We start from the raw sequence: 24,342 nt of genomic DNA, 5'->3' as shown, positions 1-24,342 counted from the left end.
ATTTGTGTATGTTTCTGACCATCTAGCAGCTCAGGGATTTGAGAGATTGAAAAGTGATTTTGACAGAGAGTTTGCTCCTATCTCACCCGAGCTTGTCATCCCGATTCTTGGTAAATTGAGAAATGTATGTTTTAGGTGAAAAGTACTTCCGATTTGGCACGATGGTGATTTGATTCGAGATTACTATCTCACCCGAGTTTTACGAGTGAGTTGAGAGAAATCTCTCTCTAACTCACCCGACTTTTGCCTTTAGTAAATTTGCAAGCAGGGAAAAAATCAATAAATCACCCGAGATGGTCATCTCGACCTATCTTGAGTCTTAGTAAATTTACCCCATTGTGTCGGATCATTAAGTTACTAAATAAATTCCAAACTAGTGACTTGAACTAAAAGTCAGTGGCAATTAAAGACCAATAAATAGCAAACACGGATATAACAACATTCCCACAAGGGGTAATACTTAACCCCTTATTAATCAAACTATGAGAAATAATTAAATATCTCATAAGAATTTAATTGAATGTAGAAACACTTATGTAAGGAAAATCACATATTGGTAACGTGGGGCACTCCTCCTAAGTGGAAGATTTTAAACACTATGTTTAATTGCACAGTTATTATTTAAATATTTAGCTAATATTTTACAAAACAACTTAAATAAAAGTTAAGTTTTATTTCAAATACATCAACACTTTGGATAGATATATACTTGTATGTTATTAGGGGATAAGTGCACTAAATACTTGCTGTAAGAGATGTGTAATGCATGTGCTGTAAGAGATGTGTAATACATGTGCTGTAAGAGATGTGTAGTGCATGTGCTGTAAGAGATGTGTAATGCATGTACTGTAAGAGATGTGTAATGCATGTGCTGTAAGAGATGTGTATGCATGCACTGTAAGAGATGTGTATGCATGCGCTGTAAGAGATGTGTAATGCATGTACTGTAAGAGATGTGTATTGCATGTGCTGTAAGAGATGTGTGCTGTAAGAGATGTGTAATGCATGTGCTGTAAGAGATGTGTAATCCATGTGCTGTAAGAGATGTGTAATGCATGTGCTGTAAGAGATGTGTAATGCATGTACTGTAAGAGATGTGTAATGCATGTGCTGAAAGAGATGTGTAATGCATGTGCTGTAAGAGATGTGTAATGCATGTGCTGTAAGAGATGTGTAATGCATGTGCTGTAAGAGATGTGTAATGCATGTGCTGTAAGAGATGTGTAATGCACGTGCTGTAAGAGATGTGTATTGCACGCGCTGTAAGAGATGTGTATTGCATGTGCTGTAAGAGATGTGTAATGCATGTGCTGTAAGAGATGTGTATGCATGCGCTGTAAGAGATGTGTAATGCATGTACTGTAAGAGATGTGTAATGTATGTGCTGTAAGAGATGTGTAATGCATGTGCTGTAAGAGATGTGTAGTGCATGTGCTGTAAGAGATGTGTAATGCATTTGCTGTAAGAGATGTGTAATGCATGCGCTGTAAGAGATGTGTATGCATGCGCTGTAAGAGATGTGTAATGCATGCGCTGTAAGAGATGTGTAATGCATGTGCTGTAAGAGATGTGTAATGCATGTGCTGTAAGAGATGTGTAGTGCATGTGCTGTAAGAGATGTGTAATGCATGTACTGTAAGAGATGTGTAATGCATGTGCTGTAAGAGATGTGTATGCAAGCGCTGTAAGAGATGTGTATGCATGTGCTGTAAGAGAAGTGTAATGCATGTGCTGTAAGAGATGTGTAATGCATGTGCTGTAAGAGATGTGTGCTGTAAGAGATGTGTATTGCATGTGCTGTAAGAGATGTGTAATTCATGTGCTGTAAAAGATGTGTATGCATGCGCTGTAAGAGATGTGTAATGCATGTACTGTAAGAGATGTGTAATGCATGTGCTGTAAGAGATGTGTAATGCATGTGCTGTAAGAGATGTGTAGTGCATGTGCTGTAAGAGATGTGTAATGCATGTACTGTAAGAGATGTGTAATGCATGCGCTGTAAGAGATGTGTATGCATGCGCTGTGAGAGATGTGTAATACATGTGCTGTGAGAGATGTGTAATGCATGTACTGTAAGGGATGTGTAATGCATGTACTGTAAGAGATGTGTAATGCATGTGCTGTAAGAGATGTGTAATACATGTGCTGTAAGAGATGTGTAATGCATGTGCTGTAAGAGATGTGTAATGCATGTGCTGTAAGAGATGTGTAATGCATGTGCTGTAAGAGATGTGTAGTGCATGTGCTGTAAGAGATGTGTAATGCATGTACTGTAAGAGATGTGTAATGCATGCGCTGTAAGAGATGTGTATGCATGCGCTGTGAGAGATGTGTAATGCATGTGCTGTGAGAGATGTGTAATGCATGTACTGTAAGGGATGTGTAATGCATGTACTGTAAGAGATGTGTAATGCATGTGCTGTAAGAGATGTGTAATGCATGTGCTGTAAGAGATGTGTAATGCATGTGCTGTAAGAGATGTGTAATGCATGACCTGTATAAGATGTGTAATGCACGCGCTGTAAGAGATGTGTAATGCATGTGCTGTAAGAGATGTGTAATGCATGTGCTGTAAGAGATGTGTAATGCATGAACTATATAAGATGTGTAATGCACATACTGTAAGAGATGTGTAATGCACGTACTGTAAGAGATGTGTAATGCATGTGCTGTAAGAGATGTGTAATGCATGTGCTGTAAGAGATGTGTGCTGTGAGATGTGTAATGCATGTGCTGTAAGAGATGTGTAATGCATGAACTATATAAGATGTGTAATGCACATACTGTAAGAGATGTGTAATGCACGTACTGTAAGAGATGTGTAATGCATGCGCTGTAAGAGATGTGTAATGCATGTGCTGTAAGAGATGTGTAATGCATGTGCTGTAGGAGATGTGTAATGCATGTGCTGTAAGAGATGTGTAATGCATGCGCTGTAAGAGATGTGTAATGCATGTGCTGTAAGAGATCTGTAATGCATGTGCTGTAAGAGATGTGTGCTGTGAGATGTGTAATGCATGTGCTGTAAGAGATGTGTAATGCATGTGCTGTAAGAGATGTGTAATGCATGTGCTGTAGGAGATGTATAATGCATGTGCTGTAAGAGATGTCTAATGCATGTGCTGTAGGAGATGTGTAATGCATGTGCTGTAAGGGATGTGTAATGCATGTGCTGTAAGAGATGTGTAATGCATTTGCTGTAAGAGAAGTGTAATGCATGTGCTGTAAGAGATGTGTAATGCAAATGCTGTAAGAGATGTGTAATGCATGTGCTGTGAGATGTGTAATGTATGTGCTGTAAGATATGTGTAATGCATGTGCTGTAAGAGATGTGTAATGCATGTGCTGTAAGATATGTGTAATGCATGCGCTGCAAGAGATGTGTGCTGTAAGAGTTGTGTATTGCATGTGCTGTAACAGATGTGTGCTGTAAGAGATGTGTAATGCATGTGCTGTAAGAGATGTGTAGTGCATGTGCTGTAAGAGATGTGTAATGCATGTACTGTAAGAGATGTGTAATGCATGTGCTGTAAGAGATGTGTAATGCATGTGCTGTAAGAGATGTGTATTGCATGTGCTCTAAGAGATGTGTGCTGTAAGAGATGTGTAATGCATGCGCTGTAAGAGACGAGAGACGTGTAATGCATGTGCTGTAAGAGATGTGTAATGCATGCGCTGTAAGAGATGTGTAATGCATGCGCTGTAAGAGATGTGTAATGCATGTACTGTAAGAGATGTGTAATGCATGTGCTGTGAGATGTGTAATGCATGTGCTGTAAGAGATGTGAAATGCATGTGCTGTAGGAGATGTGTAATGCATGTGCTGTAAGAGATGTGTAATGCATGTGCTGTAGGAGATGTGTAATGCATGTGCTGTAAGGGATGTGTAATGCATGTGCTGTAAGAGATGTGTAATGCATTTGCTGTAAGAGATGTGTAATGCATACGCTGTAAGAGATGTGTAATGCATGTGCTGTGAGATGTGTAATGTATGTGCTGTAAGATATGTGTAATGCATGTGCTGTAAGATGTGTAATGCATGCGCTGTAAGATATGTGTAATGCATGCGCTGTAAGAGATGTGTGCTGTAAGAGTTGTGTATTGCATGTGCTGTAACAGATGTGTGCTGTAAGAGATGTGTAGTGCATGTGCTGTAAGAGATGTGTAATGCATGTACTGTAAGAGATGTGTCATGCATGTACTGTAGGAGATGTGTCATGCATGTGCTGTAAGAGATGTGTATTGCATGTGCTGTAAGAGATGTGTGCTGTAAGATATGTGTAATGCATGTGCTGTAAGAGATGTGTAATGCATGCGCTGTAAGAGACGTGTAATGCATGCGCTGTAAGAGATGTGTAATGCATGCGCTGTAAGAGATGTGTAATGCATGCGCTGTAAGAGATGTGTATTGCATTTGCTGTAAGATGTGTAATGCATGCGCTGTAATAGATGTGTAATGCATGCGCTGTAAGAGATGTGTAATGCATGTGCTGTAAGAGATGTGTAATGCATGCGCTGTAAGACATGTATAGTGCATGTGCTGTAAGAGATGTGTAATGCATGTGCTGTGAGATGTGAAATGCATTTGCTGTAAGATGTGTAATGCATGCGCTGTAATAGATGTGTAATGCATGCGCTGTAAGAGATGTGTAATGCATGCCCTGTAAGAGATGTGTAATGCATGAACTATATAAGATGTGTAATGCACATACTGTAAGAGATGTGTAATGCACGTACTGTAAGAGATGTGTAATGCATGTGCTGTAAGAGATGTGTAATGCATGTGCTGTAAGAGATGTGTAATGCATGTGCTGTAAGAGATGTGTAATGCATGTGCTGTAGGAGATGTGTAATGCATGTGCTGTAAGAGATGTGTAATGCATGTGCTGTAAGAGATGTGTAATGCATGTGCTGTAAGAGATGTGTGCTGTGAGATGTGTAATGCATGTGCTGTAAGAGATGTGTAATGCATGAACTATATAAGATGTGTAATGCACATACTGTAAGAGATGTGTAATGCACGTACTGTAAGAGATGTGTAATGCATGCGCTGTAAGAGATGTGTAATGCATGTGCTGTAAGAGATGTGTGATGCATGTGCTGTAGGAGATGTGTAATGCATGTGCTGTAAGAGATGTGTAATGCATGCGCTGTAAGAGATGTGTAATGCATGCGCTGTAAGAGATCTGTAATGCATGTGCTGTAAGAGATGTGTAATGCATGTGCTGTAAGAGATGTGTAATGCATGTGCTGTAGGAGATGTATAATGCATGTGCTGTAAGAGATGTGTAATGCATGTGCTGTAGGAGATGTGTAATGCATGTGCTGTAAGGGATGTGTAATGCATGTGCTGTAAGAGATGTGTAATGCATTTGCTGTAAGAGAAGTGTAATGCATGTGCTGTAAGAGATGTGTAATGCAAATGCTGTAAGAGATGTGTAATGCATGTGCTGTGAGATGTGTAATGTATGTGCTGTAAGATATGTGTAATGCATGTGCTGTAAGAGATGTGTAATGCATGTGCTGTAAGATATGTGTAATGCATGCGCTGCAAGAGATGTGTGCTGTAAGAGTTGTGTATTGCATGTGCTGTAACAGATGTGTGCTGTAAGAGATGTGTAATGCATGTGCTGTAAGAGATGTGTAGTGCATGTGCTGTAAGAGATGTGTAATGCATGTACTGTAAGAGATGTGTAATGCATGTGCTGTAAGAGATTTGTAATGCATGTGCTGTAAGAGATGTGTATTGCATGTGCTCTAAGAGATGTGTGCTGTAAGAGATGTGTAATGCATGCGCTGTAAGAGACGTGTAATGCATGTGCTGTAAGAGATGTGTAATGCATGCGCTGTAAGAGATGTGTAATGCATGCGCTGTAAGAGATGTGTGCTGTAAGAGATGTGCAATGCATGTGCTGTAAGAGATGTGTAATGCATGTACTGTAAGAGATGTGTAATGCATGTGCTGTGAGATGTGTAATGCATGTGCTGTAAGAGATGTGTAATGCATGTGCTGTAGGAGATGTGTAATGCATGTGCTGTAAGAGATGTGTAATGCATGTGCTGTAGGAGATGTGTAATGCATGTGCTGTAAGGGATGTGTAATGCATGTGCTGTAAGAGATGTGTAATGCATTTGCTGTAAGAGATGTGTAATGCATACGCTGTAAGAGATGTTTAATGCATGTGCTGTGAGATGTGTAATGTATGTGCTGTAAGATATGTGTAATGCATGTGCTGTAAGATGTGTAATGCATGCGCAGTAAGATATGTGTAATGCATGCGCTGTAAGAGATGTGTGCTGTAAGAGTTGTGTATTGCATGTGCTGTAACAGATGTGTGCTGTAAGAGATGTGTAATGCATGTGCTGTAAGAGATGTGTAGTGCATGTGCTGTAAGAGATGTGTAATGCATGTACTGTAAGAGATGTGTAATGCATGTACTGTAGGAGATGTGTCATGCATGTGCTGTAAGAGATGTGTATTGCATGTGCTGTAAGAGATGTGTGCTGTAAGAGATGTGTAATGCATGTGCTGTAAGAGATGTGTAATGCATGCGCTGTAAGAGACGTGTAATGCATGCGCTGTAAGAGATGTGTAATGCATGCGCTGTAAGAGATGTGTAATGCATGCGCTGTAAGAGATGTGTAATGCATGCGCTGTAAGAGATGTGTATTGCATTTGCTGTAAGATGTGTAATGCATGCGCTGTAATAGATGTGTAATGCATGCGCTGTAAGAGATGTGTAATGCATGCGCTGTAAGAGATGTGTAATGCATGCGCTGTAAGAGATGTGTAATGCATGCGCTGTAAGACATGTATAGTGCATGTGCTGTAAGAGATGTGTAATGCATGTGCTGTGAGATGTGAAATGCATTTGCTGTAAGATGTGTAATGCATGCGCTGTAATAGATGTGTAATGCATGCGCTGTAAGAGATGTGTAATGCATGCGCTGTAAGAGATGTGTAATGCATGCGCTGTAAGAGATGTGTAATGCATGCGCTGTAAGACATGTATAGTGCATGTGCTGTAAGAGATGTGTAATGGATGTACTGTAAGAGATGTGTAATGCATGTGCTGTATGAGATGTGTAATGCATGTGCTGTAGGAGATGTGTAATGCATGTGCTGTAGGAGATGTGTAATGCATGTGCTGTAGGAGATATGTAATGCATGTGCTGTAAGAGATGTGTAATGCATTTGCTGTAAGAGATGTGTAATGCATGCGCTGTAAGAGATGTGTAATGCATGTGCTGTAGGAGATGTCTAATGCATGTGCTGTAAGAGATGTGTAATGCATGTGCTGTAGGAGATATGTAATGCATGTGCTGTAAGAGATGTGTATTGCATGTGCTGTAAGAGATGTGCAATGCATTTGCTGTAAGAGATGTGCAATGCATGCGCTGTAAGAGATGTGCAATGCATGCGCTGTAAGTGATGTGCAATGCATGCGCTGTAAGAGATGTGTAATGCATGCGCTGTAAGAGATGTGTAATGCATGCGCTGTAAGAGATGTGTAATGCATGCGCTGTAAGAGATGTGTAATGCATGCGCTGTAAGGGATGTGTAATGCATGCGCTGTAAGGGATGTGTAATGCATGTGCTGTCAGAGATGTGTAATGCATGTGCTGTAAGAGATGTGTAATGCATGTGCTGTAAGAGATGTGTAATGCATGTACTGTGAGAGATGTGTAATGCATGTACTGTAAGAGATGTGTAATGCCCTGGAATACTTTGTGTAACTAAATCATCAACTGAAAAGACAAGTTAGCTTATTAGATACTCCTTATTCAAAATATACCTTTTGTACAAGAGAGCAACTGGACATAGCAATGGCCAAATTATATTAGTCTGCTCATGAATCCCATTATAACTTCTGGATTATACACAGAGTTGAGAAAACAGAAAAATTAAAACTACTTGATCTTCTCTCATCATCAAATGTAATTCATGCTCTCTCATCGATGACCCAATGTAATTTTACACCTCAGGCTTTATGCTTTCACTCCGCCCACCACGAGCAGCAGTTCCTATTGATCCAGCACAGGTTTCCATTCTTAAATCCCTTGGCATTTTCAAAAAAACTCAACGGGGCAGTCATGGGAAGTGAGGACGAAAATCTCTTATCCGCTGTAACCATGTAAGTTCCTTGCCTTCAGGTTCACCAGTCTCATATAGGAGACAAATAGAAGTGGTACCTATCAAACGGCCCTGTGCTTGGAAGAACAGATCATTAAACTCCCGCTCTGTGACTGACATCCCCAGAGCTCCCACACTCAATATAAAGAAAACTACAGGCACTCCAGTATGCCCAATCAGGTCTGTCCTTTGTAATGCCAGATCTATAAGAAACAAGACTGCCACAATTGCTGACCTTATTGATTCTGCAGATCTTGCCTGTATTATAGAGACTTGGCTAGATGAAAATGCAGCACCTATCTTGGAAGCTGCAGTTCCAACAAATTATTCTGTCATTCACAATCCAAGACTTAACCGCAGGGGAGGGGGAGTGGCCATCTACTTTAGAAAAGCACTTAAACTTAGGGTCCACCCAATGGAAATGACTCACTCATTTGAGTGCATCGCTGCTCGGAGTTCTACAGAATTAGGATTCAGAGTACTTCTCATTTACCGCCCACCTGGAGATGGAAAGATATTTCTACAAGAATTTGCAGATATTGTTGCTGGACTAGTTCTGGAGCATCAAAGATGGCTGATCCTTGGGGATTTCAATGCATGGGTTGATGATGAGGTCTCACACCTTGGCCAAGATCTCCTGTGCACAATGAATGCTCTGGGCCTCACTTCAGCTACTCATATAAGTGGTCACACTCTTGATCTTGTCTTCCAGATTGGATTAGATGTCTCTGACCTAAATATAAACCCAGTCACGTGGTCAGACCACCACTCAATTCACTTCTCAATTGCAACCCCTCAAAATAGAACTTTACCCATGCAGTTGACAAGGTATCGTCCAAGGAGGGGCATGACTCCCCAGGCTCTTGCAGCAAACCTGGATCTTTCTGCGGTAATGGGGGCCTGTGAAGATCCTTGTTCCCTTGTCCATTACTATAACAGGGATGTGACAGCTGCAATGGATATAATTGCCCCTGTGCGTATACGACCCCTCATACCACACCGTCAAGCCCCTTGGTTTGACAATAGTGTTAGTGAACTCAAGAAAAGGGGGCGTAGACTTGAAAGACGATGGAGGAAGACGAACCTGGTAGAGGATAAGTTAACACTAATCAAACATATAAGAGAATATCAATCAACAATCACCCGTAAGAAAACAGTTCCTTTCAAATGAGATCAAGGCAGCAAACAATAGGCCGGCTCTGCTTTTCTGTACAGTGGAGTTGCTATGCAAACCAGCATGCCTGCAGCATGATGAAACCCTCTCCCAGTCAAGATGCAATGAGTTTGCAAAATTCTTTGCAGATAAAGTATCCTCCATCCGGGCTGGAATCCCCACAGTGCCATCAAAGGAGTGCCAAACTACCAAGCCTGCCAAGGTAAGCCACCAGTCTCCCTGGAACAGCTTTGACATAATGGATGCAAAAGACATTGCTAAAATTATCAGAATGTTGAGACCCACCACCTGTGATCTGGACCCTGCCTCAACCAAGCTTCTCCTAGGGTATATAGACATTATTGGCCCTGTAATTGCAAAAATAGTTCAATGCTCTTTGCAAACAGCCATTTTTCCAGAACCACTCAAGGAAGCAATTGTTAGACCACTTCTTAAAAAACCTAATTTAGACCACAACTGCATGACCAACTATAGACCAGTATCAAACTTCCTTTTCTAGGAAAGGTCATTGAGAAAGTGGTGGCAATGCAACTGGAAACCCACCTGTCTACCCATGATATTTATGATCCATTCCAGTCAGGATTCAGGAGAAGACATAGCACTGAAACAACCCTGGTATGTGTGCTTAATGATCTTCTAATGGCAAGAGACAGAGGTGATTGTTCAATCTTAATCCTTCTGGATCTCTCAGCAGCATTTGATACTGTGGACCATGGGATTCTAATTGAGCGCCTGAAAAATTTCTGTGGACTGGATGGCACAGTCCTTGGATGGTTCAAATCATTTCTCACTGGCAGGAGAGTTTCTTCTGGAGTAAACTCTTCATCACCAGTGTCACTTCCATGCGGTGTCCCACAGGGTTCAATACCAACTCCCATGCTTTTTGCAGTATACATGCTGCCACTGGGTGAAATAATCAGACATCATGGCCTGGTTTACCACTGCTATGCAGATGATACACAACTGTACCTGTCCTTTGCTCCAGGTACAAATGACCCAATAACAACCCTAAATGGCTGCCTAGCTGAGCTTCAGGAGTGGATGAGTGCCAGTTGGCTGCAACTGAACCCTGATAAAACAGAGGTTCTTATGATAGGTCACAGGACAGGGCTACAGCATAGCCAACCAACAGGACTTACGCTTGGGGGTTCAGAATTACAAAACACTAAACATGTGCGGAATCTTGGTGTTGTCCTGGATAGTGGCTTGACACTTAAACATCAGGTATCAGCCACAATCAAATCCTCATTCTTTCATCTGAGGAACATAGCCAGAATCAAGCACTTAATTCCCTCAGAAGATCTGCCTAAAGTCATACATGCATTTATATCATCACGCCTAGACTACTGCAATGCCCTCTACCTCGGTCTCCCAGCAAAAGAATTACACCGCTTGCAGATGGTACAAAATGCAGCTGCCAGGCTATTAACCAACCAACCCTGTTCCAGCCACATAACACCCATTCTCTACTCCCTTCACTGACTGCCTTTCAGATGGCGAATTGCTTTCAAGATTGGATTAATAACTTACAAAGCCCTTCATGACCATGGTCCAGGGTACCTGAAGCAGCTTCTGATTCCCTACTGTCCCACTCGATTACTGCGATCCGTTGACGGACTATTAACAGTACCTAGAATCTCACGGAATTCGTCTGGGGGTCGAGCTTTCAGTTTTGTGGCTCCAACCTTATGGAACTCACTTCCCCGCACAGTTCGAGAGGCCTCCACTCTAGAATCCTTCAAAAATAGACTCGACTCACCTATTCACCCAAGCATTTCACTAATGTCCCTTGTTTAAGCTTGTTTTGTATTTTGTACTGTAAATGTAAAGCACTTTGAGTCCTTTAGGAGAAAAGCGCTATATAAATAAAATTATTATATTATTATTATTACTGCATGTGCTGTAAGAGATGTATAATGCATGTGCTGTAAGAGATGTGTAATGCATGTGCTGTAAGAGATGTGTGCTGTAAGAGATGTGTATTGCATGTGCTGTAAGAGATGTGTGCTGTAAGAGATGTGTAATGCATGTGCTGTGAGATGTGTAATGCATGTGCTGTAAGAGATGTGTAATGCATGTGCTGTAAGAGATGTGTAATGCATGTGCTGTAAGAGATGTGTAATGCATGTACTGTGAGAGATGTGTAATGCATGTGCTGTAAGAGATGTGTATGCATGCGCTGTAAGAGATGTAAAATGCATGTGCTGTAAGAGATGTGTAATGCATGTACTGTAAGAGATGTGTATGCATGCGCTGTAAGAGATGTAAAATGCATGTGCTGTAAGAGATGTGTAATGCATGAGCTGTATGGGATGTGTAATGCAGGCGCTGTAAGAGATGTGTAATGCATGCGCTGTAAGAGATGTGTAATGCATGTGCTGTAAGAGATGTGTAATGCATGCGCTGTAAGAGATATGTGTAATGCATGCGCTGTAAGAGATGTTTAATGCATGCGCTGTAAGAGATGTTTAATGCATGTGCTGTAAGAGATGTGTAATGCATGTGCTGAGATGTGTAATGCATGTGCTGTAAGAGATGTGTAATACATGTGCTATAGGAGATGTGTAATGCATGTGCTGTAAGGGATGTGTAATGCATGTACTGTAAGAGATGTGTAATGCATGCACTGTAAGAGATGTGTAATGCATGCGCTGTAAGAGATGTGTAATGCATGCGCTGTAAGAGATGTGCCAATCTCACTTTCGTCCATAACCCCAGGAACTCTTTACTGGCTTTTAGCAAAGCTCAAATTCTCTCTGCAAGTAGTTTAAACAACAATTACCTTCCCCCAAATACTATTCCAGTCTTCTTGTCACAATACACACAAACACACACACATATACTGTATATATTAAGGATGCCATCTTCTTGGGTAGATGGTTGCACTTGTTATGCAGCAGCCAAGTAGTATTTACACCAGTCTAGGGTCTTGGTACAGGTATCCGCAACTAGTTTTATTAGCGGCACAAAGTAAACAATACATAAAAGTAAATCCTGGACTGTCTGGTTCCAAACAAAATCATTCCCTCTCTCATTCCCTCTCACAATACAGAAGTCTTCAGCACAGCACTTACAATCAGTAATCACAGTGTCTCTCAATGGCCTGCACCCTGGACAGTAAAAGACTGACTACAGAGACTGACACACTTTTTATCAGCCTCTCACCGATCATCTGGCAATTAAAGCTGCTAATCAGTTTCTGTCTACCAGGCAGAAGCTAAAAACCTAGGGCATATATATCTCCTTTACAGTGTTTTTGTGAAATATCCCCCCCTCCTGTTTCAACCTGTGGGGCAGAGCACCTGTAGCCCCTAAGCAAAAATACATGACAAAGCTTCAGCATTGGCCAGCTGATTTCCCAACCTATGTGTGGTGCCCACATTTGTGTACCCAAATAGGGGTACCCCACTTTAATTTTGTTAATATTAAAGGGCTGGCCCCAACCACTATGGTTGTAATGTAATACAGCCCTTAGCCTGTAATAGCAGTGCTTATGAACTTTATAACTCTCTTTTGGGCTTCTGAGCCGGCGGAGCCAGGAGGAAAACTTTGCCAGCAGGTCAGCAACACTGTAGGCCCGCTAAAAAGGCCCCCATTGATTGGCCCCCTAGGTTGTAGGGCAGCGGGCCCATGGGGTGGGCTGTAACTAGGTCCCCATGCCAATAAATGAAGGGAGCCGAGGTGAGGAGGAGAGCCAGCTGGTTTTGGAACTCTATTTAAGAGAGATCTGCTGAGCACAGAGGAGTTTTACCAGGCTGCCGCTGCAGAGAAGTGATTGCTGGATGGAGTAGTTTGATGCTGGATCTGCCACCCCTGAGGATAGAGCTGAGTGATCACCGCACTGTCTGAAGTGTGCCAGAGGGGAATTGACTTGCCCTGCTCTGACATCTTCTAACCCCTACTAGCGGAAAGCCGGACCCCTCACACACACCACTGCTACTCTCCTGCTTGACCCACTGTCCAGAGTCGATGCCGAGGAGTCCGCCGCTGGAGAGGAACTTCTCTGGCTGCTTGTTGCCTGAGAACAGCTCCCTGATTGATGAGTCGCCGTGAAGAGGAATGCCTGAAGAGGGCACGGAGAAGAGTGCCACCGGGATCTGCTGGGAAATCAATAGGACCCCACAGGTTTCACCTCCTGCCAGCTGCCCAGAAGAGGTGCCCATGGACCAGAGGAGCCCAGCTGAAGAGCCTGTGACCGGGACCAGAAAGAAAGGACCACTGCTGCCTGCAGCTGAACACAGTCACTGCTTGAAGAGACCTTTGCTAACAGGAAGACCCCGTGCAGCAAAGGGATTGGACTGCTGGCCAGCTGCGGGCAACAGAGAGGACAGCCCCAGAAGAGGAGAGAAGATGCCGCTGACAGACGTGCTGCCGGATCAGAGTGGATGCTGCTGAGGAGGATTGTTGATGGGGACAGGAGCTGCGCCAGGTGCTGAAGAGGACCCAGAGTAAGAGGATCTGCCAGGGGGTGATTGCACGCTCCCTGCCAGGGAGGGAAAGACAGGAACGTCGCCAGGATTACAAAGCACTGTGGGCATCACTATTAGCCCATTGTTAGCTGCCCGCAACCAGATCCTAGAAGTGGAGCGCAGCCCGGTGCAGTGCTCTGCATCCTGGGCTGTGCAGTTCCAGTATCCAAGGAATCGTAGAGCCCCCGCATGTGGTGAGAACTGCTGCTGCTCCACTTCCCCACCCCCAGTAACTGGTGCCTATAGCCTGTTCCTCCTTTACCTTCCCCTGGTTTATATAACAGGGCTCCCTATTGTAGATTAGAGCTGCCTCTGAGCAGCTGTGGGAAGAGGCTCCTAGATAGTCCTGTCAATCACTCTGCAATGGGTCTGTGTAGACATTGCACTCTCATTCCCGATCGCAGTGGCTAGTTTGTGCACGCACACTGCGATGCATACTCATGCGCAGATCAAGAAAATTGGCCGACAGCATGTGTCTCAGTTCATGTGATCCTTGCTGAATCAGGCCCTGTGTCCCACCAGCTCATGCTGGGAGGTTATATGTAATACTGTATTGCTCCAGTTCATGTCTGGTGCAACTTCTTTGTGTGAGTAAAATTCAATTGCTGGTTTATGATAATGTAATGTAAAGTTATCTACTGGTATTTTAACTAAATACTACTTCGCTAAAGGGTTTCCTATGTACCTCTGTGGAAGTAAAAATGTAATTGCTGGTTTTGCTCTAAAACTATACCGGTTTATTTGCTGCATTCACCTAACATTTGGTTAACTCTCAACCCTATGTCACCATGGCTGGCAATTTTCCTTGTATTAGTCTGTAGACCAATTCCTTTTCTGGGTTTATAAGATTAACAGTGTCTAGTTAGGTCATACATGCCTCTCCCGTTTTACCCAACAGTCTCCCGCTGCCCCGCAAAGCCCTCCCTATCCCCCGGAATCCCTGAGCACCGTCTTAAATCCAGACTGCGCATGTGCAATCCCAGCGTCGGCGGGGGCAGAGCTTGGCGTGACCATGCAAAGTAGGTCGACCACGCACCGCAGGTCCGTGGGCAGCGCTGGCCGTCCAACCAGCTGTGCCTGTGGGTGGCCCAAATAAGGCAGCAGTGTGTCTCCTGTGGCAGCAGCGATGGCGGATCCCTTCCCCTCTACCTCCTGCATGTTTGGAGCCTGTGGAGTGAGACATGCGGGTGGATCCCTCCCCCTCTCCCCCCTGCGCCTGCATGTTTGGAGCCTGTGGAGTGAGACATGTGGATGGATCCCTCCCTCTCTCCCACCTGCATGTTTGGAGCCTGGGGAGTAAGACATGGAGGAGGAGTGATGGGGAAGCTGGCTGGGTGCGGAGAGAGGTTCTTGTCTGATGGGAAGAATCCTGTGCAGTGGCGGCTTGGCCCTGGAGCTCAGTGGAGTGGCTGGAGGAGGACAAGTGCATGGTCCCAAGGTGAGTGTTTTTGATTCTACCCCAGCAGCTCCATGGCTGCTGGGGTACTGTCCTGTATGTGTGTGGGGTGAGGGGGGCTGGCACTGACCCCTGTGTATGTGTGTGTGTGGTGAGGGGGGCTGGCACTAACCCCTGTGTATGTGGGTATGGGATAAGGGGGGCTAGCACTAACCCCTGTGTGTGTGTGTGGGGTGAGGATGGCTGGCACTAACCCGTGTGTGTGTGTGTGTGTGTGTGTGTGTGTGAGAGGTGAGGGGGGCTGGCACTAACCCCTGTGTGTATGTGTGTGTATGGGGTGAGGGGGGCTGGCACTGACCCCTATGTATGTGTGTGTGGTGAGGGGGGATGGCACTAACCCCTGTGTGTATGTGTGTGAGGTGGGGCTGGCACTGACCCCTGTGGGTGTGTGTGGGGTAAGGGGGGCTGGCACTAACCCCTGTGTGTGTGTGTGTGTGTGTGTGTGTGTGTGTGTGTGTGTGTGAGGTGAGGGGGGCTGGCACTAACCCCTGTGTATGTGTGTGTGTGTATGGGGTGAGGGGGGCTGGCACTGACCCCTATGTATGTATGTGTGTGGTGAGGGGGGATGGCACTAACCCCTGTGTGTGTGGGGTGGGGCTGGCACTGACCCCTGTGTGGGGTAAGGGGGGCTGACACTAACCCCTGTGTGTATGTGTGTGTGTGTGTGTGGTGAGGGGGGCTGGCACTAACCCATGTGTGTGTGTGTGTGTGTGTGGTGAGGGGGGCTGGCACTTTCCCCTGTGTATGTGTGTGTAGGAGGTGAGGGGGCTGGCACTAACCCCTTTGTATGTGTGTGTGTGTGGGGGGTGACTGGCACTGACCCGTGTGTGTGTCCTGTGTGTGCGTAGGATGGCATAGATCCCTGTGTGCCCAAACAGTGGAGGTTATAAAAAAAAAAAAACTGTTAGAAGACTCATTTTGGTTGAGGCAATGATCATAAATTATGGATAATTTGTGACTGCACATGCCACCCATACACAAACCCACCCTGCCAGCGTGCATCGTTTCCACCTGCCACTGCAGGACACCACACTGAATGACAATAGACATGCCCACAGGTGGAGCTAGACACACCCTTTGGGCGGAGCATGACATGTCGTGCCCTCAGCGGTGTGCCATGCGAACTCTCATGCCATCTAGAATCTCCCTGAAACTAGTTTCCAAAAGTAGGCAAGTATGAGTTAGGTATTTAAGATATATTCTGCTTTAGACTGTCTTGCTTAAGAATGATTGGTGCACTACAACTACTCTCAGCCTGCATGTGCTATATTTTCATTGAAGCTAATACTGTACATTCTGCTTAAACTGTGTCCTGTTTAAAAGGATTGGTGCACTACAACTACGGTAATGGCCTGCATGTTCTATATTTTTCATTGAAGCTAAAATATTCTGCATAGACTGTGTCCTGCTTGGAAGTGATTGGTGCCCTACAACTACGTTAACAGCCTGCATGTACTGTATTTTTCATTAAAGCTAATATAGTCTGCATACTCTGTGTCCTGCTTAAAAATGATTGTGCACTACAACTGCGCTAACAGCCTGCATGTTCTATATTTCCCCTTGAAGCTCATACAGTCAGGTGCATAAATATTGGGACATTGACAGAATTTTCATATTTTGGCCTCTGTTGATATTAAAATGAACCTCTATATACCCCTGCCTGTACCTTCTAAAACCCTTCCTATAAACCTCTAAGGGTGACGCTAATTTGCGTATGCAGTCATACCATAAATAAAGACTTTGACGTGGAATCTGTGGTTCCAAAGCACAAGTGATATTCAGGTAAAAGTTCAGACAGTTACACGCAATTGATCAAGACACAATTTAGGCGCAAAAGGAAATTATACAGACCCCAAGTACAGTATACATACGCAGGTGCTTCCGGACCCGGAGATAGGCATCAGCAAGAGACCCCTAGTCATACAGCGTTCAGCATGAAGACTGAGAACCAGCGTTCCTGCACTCATATTTATACCCCCCAGAATAAACAGGACAATAGGGAAGTCTGTTGCTGATATCATTGGTTCCCAGGGGAGAAGCATCTGTTACAGCACATTTAACAGGCTGGTTCAAACATACTCTCCCTGCCTCTAACAGCTGGGGATCTTCCTCTTCACGCCCCCTGCAACATCCTAACAGCTGTTCCTAAAATATACATTTTGTTGCTTGTAGGCTCTGCGATCCATAACTCGAGAATGCATGATGCGATCTCCTCACTGATAACACCGGAATACTGTAAAAAGAATACGCATCAGTACAACTCCAAACACGACTTGTTTAGCATGTATAATACCTTAGTTATCAAATATCTTTATTTCTCAGCATTGAACTAACTGAACTAACTTAAATCATACACTTTAGAGCTTATTGAACCTTATGTGTGAATATGTAATGTGTGGGTATACGGGGTTTGATATAAGGACGCTAGTTATTAATGGGTGAGATTTAAGTGCATAATTTCTCATACACGAAGTGAACTTCCAGCATTGTGGATTGCTGAGGGTTGTAGTTCCACATGCCCTCTGTCAGCAGGCCCCCACCTGTCCTGTGTTCAAAAGGAAAAAACCTCTTTTGTTCTCCCAGACTCTTGTGTGAACTGTGAATCAAGCTGTGAAGTTGGGGCCATCCTGTCTGTGTGTGAGGCTAAGTCCTGTTTAGGAGTCAGACAAATCCAATTGTGTAGATCAATGCCTGGATTATATTACAATTGCCACAACTATACTTTATCTGCATCCAGGGATTCCCAATTTGTATGTAAAAATACCCATTGTCTATTCTTATTTACTTTTACTCAGAAAGCTTGTTCTTCCAGTTGCCCTTGGTAGATTAACAAAAACATTGCCATCTGTTCTTAGCTCCTGAGTTGTGACTTGAATTGACACTGGTCACAGAATGGCGTCTTACAGATTCTTGTTTCTAAAATGGAGTCTAGCTGCCATTTGCAAGATGGTGTCGCGCACGTATCAGTTTTAAACTTATCTTGTCTCAGCCAATTATTCAGCTTCAACAGTCCACCCTTTGATAGCAAACAACATGCTATCACAATCTGCTATTAGGATTGAATTTAGGCTTACATTTACATATTATTTTGGTGTTATTATGGGATTGCACATGGTGGTTCTTAGTCCATCAATAATGTGTCTCTGGGTGGGGACATAAAACTACTATTATACGCACACCGCAGATCTTGGAAGATCATGTGAAAGGTGTGGGGATGCACCAGTCTTATAAAAGCAGTCTTGAAGGGGAATTTAGACTTTACATTATCTGAGGTGTTTTAAAAATAACATTTCAATAATACATTCTATGCATGTCTATATATAATACATTAAATGATGGTATTTCCTAGCTCAGGGTTGTAATGCAGTTCTGTGTCTACCTCGGTATACATATTGTCATTTCTGACCACCATCATAGTTTCATTCTTTCGTTTCACTCTGTTTTTACATTTTCCACACTTCAGCACAATAGGAACACACCGGACACATATGCCAATTATTATGATGACAATTAGTATAAGGATCAAGAATTTGCCTATACTGGCAATCACTTCCTGGACCCATTCCCCTAGACCTGAGAACCATTTCATGGGTTCAGCCATGACACCCATCCTTCTATCTTTTCCCCGACTTCAGCCACTGAAGTGTTATGGTTCTTACGAAATTCCCGTTTTAGCTGTAAAATCTCATCCATCTTCCGGTCTATCACCTCTTTAGGGTCGCTGGTATCATTGGTGACATAAGTGCAACATTTTACTCCAAATTGGGTGGCTAACATTACGCAATACCCTCCAGTAACATCAGTTAAATAATTCAACACCAGCCTGTGTTGCACCAGTTCTTTCTTTTACGCTTGCAATTCTCTCCCTGTATACCTGAATGTGTCATCGTACATCTAGGTGATATTATCTATCAATTAAGCAAGTTTCTGGATATATCTAAAATTTCATGTTCCCCGAGCGATCCTGGTGGGATCTAGTGCGACTAAAACTCGAAAGCCAGTTGTTTCACTAATTAACTGAGCGGCTTTATGCACATCACCAGGTATCATATTTCTCTTGCCTCTGTGTTCATATTGCATGTGAAGATATGGTGATGGTGTGTTTTTATGTATACCAAGCATTTCAACATGTGTGAGGGTCATAACTTCTGGAAGTATTCTTCCCAAATAACATAACAATTACAATACTAAAATTGGTCAGGCACTCCCCTGATTGGCATTGCACTCCTCCTGACTCCACTCCATCAGCACTGCCATCAGCTCCCATTTCCTCAATCGGTCCTCCATCACAGACACTGAGTATCCCCAAACAGATCATCATGACAAAACTCTGGAAAGAAACAGAACTAGGATGACCACAGCAGACCACTCCATTGCTGGAAGCACTGATCTACACATTTCTTTAGCTCAGGTATCTCACCGTCACCTTTTTAATCCTTCCGGCACAAGCTCGCAATCGACAGGTCCACGTTATCGGCCTAGTCTCTGCCTTGTATCTCCACCGGTTGGTTAACCTCCCTATAGTGAGTGGAATGGACCCATGTATCTTCCCCGGCCACCCTTTGAGGATGCTGTATCGTCAGATACGGACCTTTCCACTGATCAGTCAAACGACCTGAGCTAAAAAAAAATTTGGATCATAACAAATTCTTCCAGATTTGACATCATGACAGTTTGCATTAAATATGTTAGTTAATAACACTTTCAATTTCGGTTATTCTCATTCATCTTCGTGAGACCCTGCACAGTAACCTCATTATCATATTTTCACATGAGGCTGACCGTTTGAACAGTATCTCAAAGGGGGGGCAAATAAAGGAAAAGACAGTCTGGGATAATCTTAGTGTTGTTACCCATCACCTTGCACATGTTCTTGGAAACGTCACCTGTAAAATAAGTCCCCCCATCATTTTTAATAATTCTAGGGATATAGTATCTGTATACAGGTTCCTGCAATTAAATCATGTTATTAATAGCTACTGCTCTAAATAATGCCTGGGCCACTGGGTTGGATAGTTTTCCGAGTAGTCGACCTCAGCCTGGCATGGCTGCCGTTTATCCTTATCAACCTTGTGTCCTATGAGTGGGAGATAAAGCACAACAGTTTAATATCATTTAAACATTACCTAAATACAACAATAAATCGTCCACATTTTACATTATAACAGATACATTGGCAGGTTGAAAAGATTGTAAACAGTCATAAGGCCTGGGAGAAAATACTGGGGTTACCTATGAAATCATGGGAAACTTGTGTTCCTGTGTGGTGTTCTTCACTTTGCAGTTCTTACTTACGTGTCCCACTTGGTGACAGTTAAAACATAATTTTGAACGGGGTGGATGAAAAGATTGTTGTGGGATTTGTGCAAGAGGGAAAGGTGGTGGGTATGGGTATTGTGGGGGATATGAGTATGGGACCTGTGGTTGTGTATGATATGTGGGGTAAGGATGTGTTTGCTGTGGTGTGGGATTGGTGAGGACATGTAATTGTTCAGGTGCAGGTGTGTGTGTGGGTGCAGGTGTGTCGGTTGGCTGTGATGTTATTGCCATTCCTTCCAGAGCTTGGATACTGACAGCCATTAGTTTTTCGACCTGGGTCTCTCTCTTCTTTGTGATATTTTTATCATGTTCTATGGCGGACTCTATGAGGTTATCTATTGTAAGTCCCCTCCAGCCAGGCTGTGAGGTCTGAGCCCGAGTCTTTAAGTCGTCTCTCAGACCTTCCATGATTACCGTGACTATCATTCCCCTGTGGTGAGTGCTATCTTTAATATCCTCTATCCCAGTGTACTGGGTGATAGCCTGCAGAGCCTGATCGCAATAATCTTCTGCAGTTTCACTCTTTATGTTTAATGGTGAAAATTTTGTTCCAGTTAACTACTACTGGAAAATATATACCCAATTGAGTTACAATGTGGGAAATGTTACCTTGGTTTACTTGGTCTGTTAAGGGAATGTCACCATCCAATACACAATCCGTGATAAATTTTGTCATGTCGGTATTGCATGGTAGATAGGCCCTTAAAACCACACGCCAATCTTTATTAGTTGGCTCATTAGAACTACCCAAATTTCTCAAAAATCTATGACATTTGGCTAGTTCCTTTTTGGGATCGGGGAAATCATTTATGATGGAATTTAGTTCTGCTCTTGTCCAAGGACAATGGATTACTACTTCCCTCGTGGGCACTACACCGTTCGCATCTGCATTTCTGTTCGGAACACTTATCGTCCGAATGGGATGCAGACCGGTAGGGCTGCTACCTTTGACCTGGTTACCTGGCTGTTCCAAACAGTTGATTTGGCCCCTTAAAAAGTGGGAGGCACATATAGAAACCGTTGTAATTCCTACACCGTTCACCTGATTTGGATGTAAGTACCCTCAAATAAATCTGAAAGTCTGCAGTTAAAGCACATCTTGTTTGTTTCATTTCAAACCCACTGTGGTGGTGAATAGAGGCCAAAATATGAAAATTCTGTCAAAGTCCCAATATTTATGCACCTGACTGTATATTCTACATAGTCTGTGTCCTGCTGGGAAGTGATTGGTGCACTACAACCAGTGGCGGGCTGGGCCGGGGGGCAGGGTGCCATCTGCCCCCCGGGCCGGTACAATTCTAGTGTGTCAGGGCCAGCAGGCACTGGCAGGCAAGCAGAGGATGCGATGCAGGGGTGTATCTAGGGGTCCGAGCGCCCCTGGCAAAGTAATGGACTGGCGCCCCCTCCCCCCCATATTTTCGGAATAATTCTATCTGTACTTCCTTGTGTCTGTCCGTGCTTCTATCTTTTCCTCCTTCTGCCTCTCTGTGTCTCTATATGTACACCCTACTGACTCTATACCCCATATTTGTCTCTGTGTATGTATATGTTTCCCCAATTCATCTCTGTGCCTCTATCTGTGCTCCATTCTGCTTCTCTGTGCCTCTTTCTGTACCCCCTTCTGTCTGCCTGTACTCCTTATTCTTTCCGAGACTTTACCTGTACCCTCTTCAGCCTGTCTGTACCCCCTATTCCTCTGTGTCATTATATGTGCACCATTCTGCTTCTATCTGTACCCCCTATTCCTCTCTGTGCCTCTATCTGTACCCCCTCCCCCTTGCTAAATTCCCAGCTGCCTGTTGAATGCAGCTTACCTGCTCCAGTAGTGCAGCAGTGTCCAATGTCCAACTTGTGGATTAATTGGTCCTTATGGATGGCACCCTCCATGGTGGGTAGGTGCATCCCGGGAACGTCCTCTCTTCAGTCCAAATTCCTGTACACTGCACTGCAGTCTCCGCCCATCTGAAGTCATGTGCGCATGCATGTAACGTCACACGCATGACTCGGGTTGGGAGCACGGAGGGGGGAAGCTTACGTGGCTGTGACCTGTCTAAGGCCAGGCAGTATAGTTGAAGTGAAGTCGGGCTCCGGCGCACCCTCTATCCTTTACGGCGCCTGGAGCTTGACCTTCCTACGCCCTTGACTGTACCAGGCAGCCGCCGGCAAGCGATGGCGGCTGCCCGGACCTTGACATGTAGGAACTTCCTAGATGTCAAGGTCCGGGCAGCCGCCCTTGCTTGCCAGAGGCTGCCTGGTTCAATAGAATAAATAAAGTTTTTTTTTTAACAAGGCGCGCTTGACGTCATGTGCGTCTCATCGCCGCTGTTGCTGCTGCACTGAGGAGCCACAGGGGCGTACCCGGGACTACAGTCCTGGCAGCCCTGTTTTCATTCTACCCCCGGATGGCGCCCCCCCCTTGGCTGGCGCCCCTGGCGAGTGCCATCCTGGCCAATGGGTAGATACACCCCTGATGCGATGCTACGGCTCCCGTGCTGCTGCGCAGAGAGAGAGACGATTCAAGTAACAGGGGCTAACACAAAATGGCTGCCCCCATATCAGGCTACAAAAGATGGCCGCTGTTGACCAATGGGGAGCCAGGTTTCCCTACCCACAATTCCAAGAGGAAGGAGAATGAAAAAGGGGGCGTGGCCTATCGGCGAGTTGGAAGAGCCTAAAGAGGAGCTGTTTATCACACCCATGGAGGAGAGAGGGCAGAAATGAGGAGTGCCTGCTTCCTGTCTTCTACACCCATACCAGGTAAGTGAAGGGTGTCACAGTGGCATAAACTTTGTGTTGTTTTGTTATTTAAAATATGTGTGTGCTGACTAAGTGTGATTGTATGTGTGTGTGTTGACTAAGTGAGACTGTGTGTGTGTGTGCTGACTAAGGGCCTGATTCAGAGCCGGACGGTCTGACCAGAGCGGTCGCTCTGAATCAGGGCCCCCCTCCATTAAAATGGAGCGTCCTCCTGGACGCTCACATAGCTGTGGGTGACCACCCACAGCATATACGAGCGTCCAAAAAGATGGTCGTGATGGTCTTGACCATCACGACCATCGGACTTGCGACGGAGACCCTGCGGTAGGGTCTCCATGCCACAAGCCCTGGAGTGATTTTGGCTCTATCAGAGCCAAAATCACTCCAACTGACATCACTAGTGATGTCAGTGGGGCCGGCTTCAGACGGTAGGCGTTCCCATGGGAATGCCTCCATCTGGCAGGCACGCCCCCGGCACGCCCACCAAAGGGGGCGTGCTGTCAGTCACCATCGACAGCACGCCCCCTTTGGTGCGAGACCCGGAGCGGCAGCAGTCCGGGTCTCGCGCATGCGCACGACGGTGCTCCCTCCGTCGTGCGCATGCGCAGTGGGGAACATCGACCCACTTGCGAGTGTACTGCCGCTTGCGAGTGGGTCTGAATGACCCCCTAAGTGTGACTGTGTGCGTGCTAAGTGTGACTGTATGTGTGCTGAGTAAGTGTGACTGTATGTGTGTGCTAACTGTGACTGTGTGTGTGTGTGCTGACTAAGGGTCTCATTCAGACTGGCTCGCAAGCGGTTGAGCGCTCGCAAGCGGGTCACTCAGTATGTGTGTGTGCTAAGTGTGACTGTGTGTGTGCTAAGTGTGACTGTGTGTGTGCGTGTGCTGACTAAGGGCCTGATTCAGACCCACTCGCGAGCGCTGAGCTCTCGCAAGCGGGTCAATGTTGGTTCCGTCGCTATGGGTCTCGCTGCAAAGGGGGCATGCTGTCGATGGTGAGTGACAGCACGCCCCCTTTGGTGGGCATGCCGG

Source organism: Taudactylus pleione, unplaced genomic scaffold, assembly GCF_031769625.1.
Source record: "Taudactylus pleione unplaced genomic scaffold, aTauple2 ptg000396l, whole genome shotgun sequence".
NCBI classification, from domain to species: domain Eukaryota; kingdom Metazoa; phylum Chordata; class Amphibia; order Anura; family Myobatrachidae; genus Taudactylus; species Taudactylus pleione.
Note: the sequence above shows the minus strand (reverse complement) of the source record.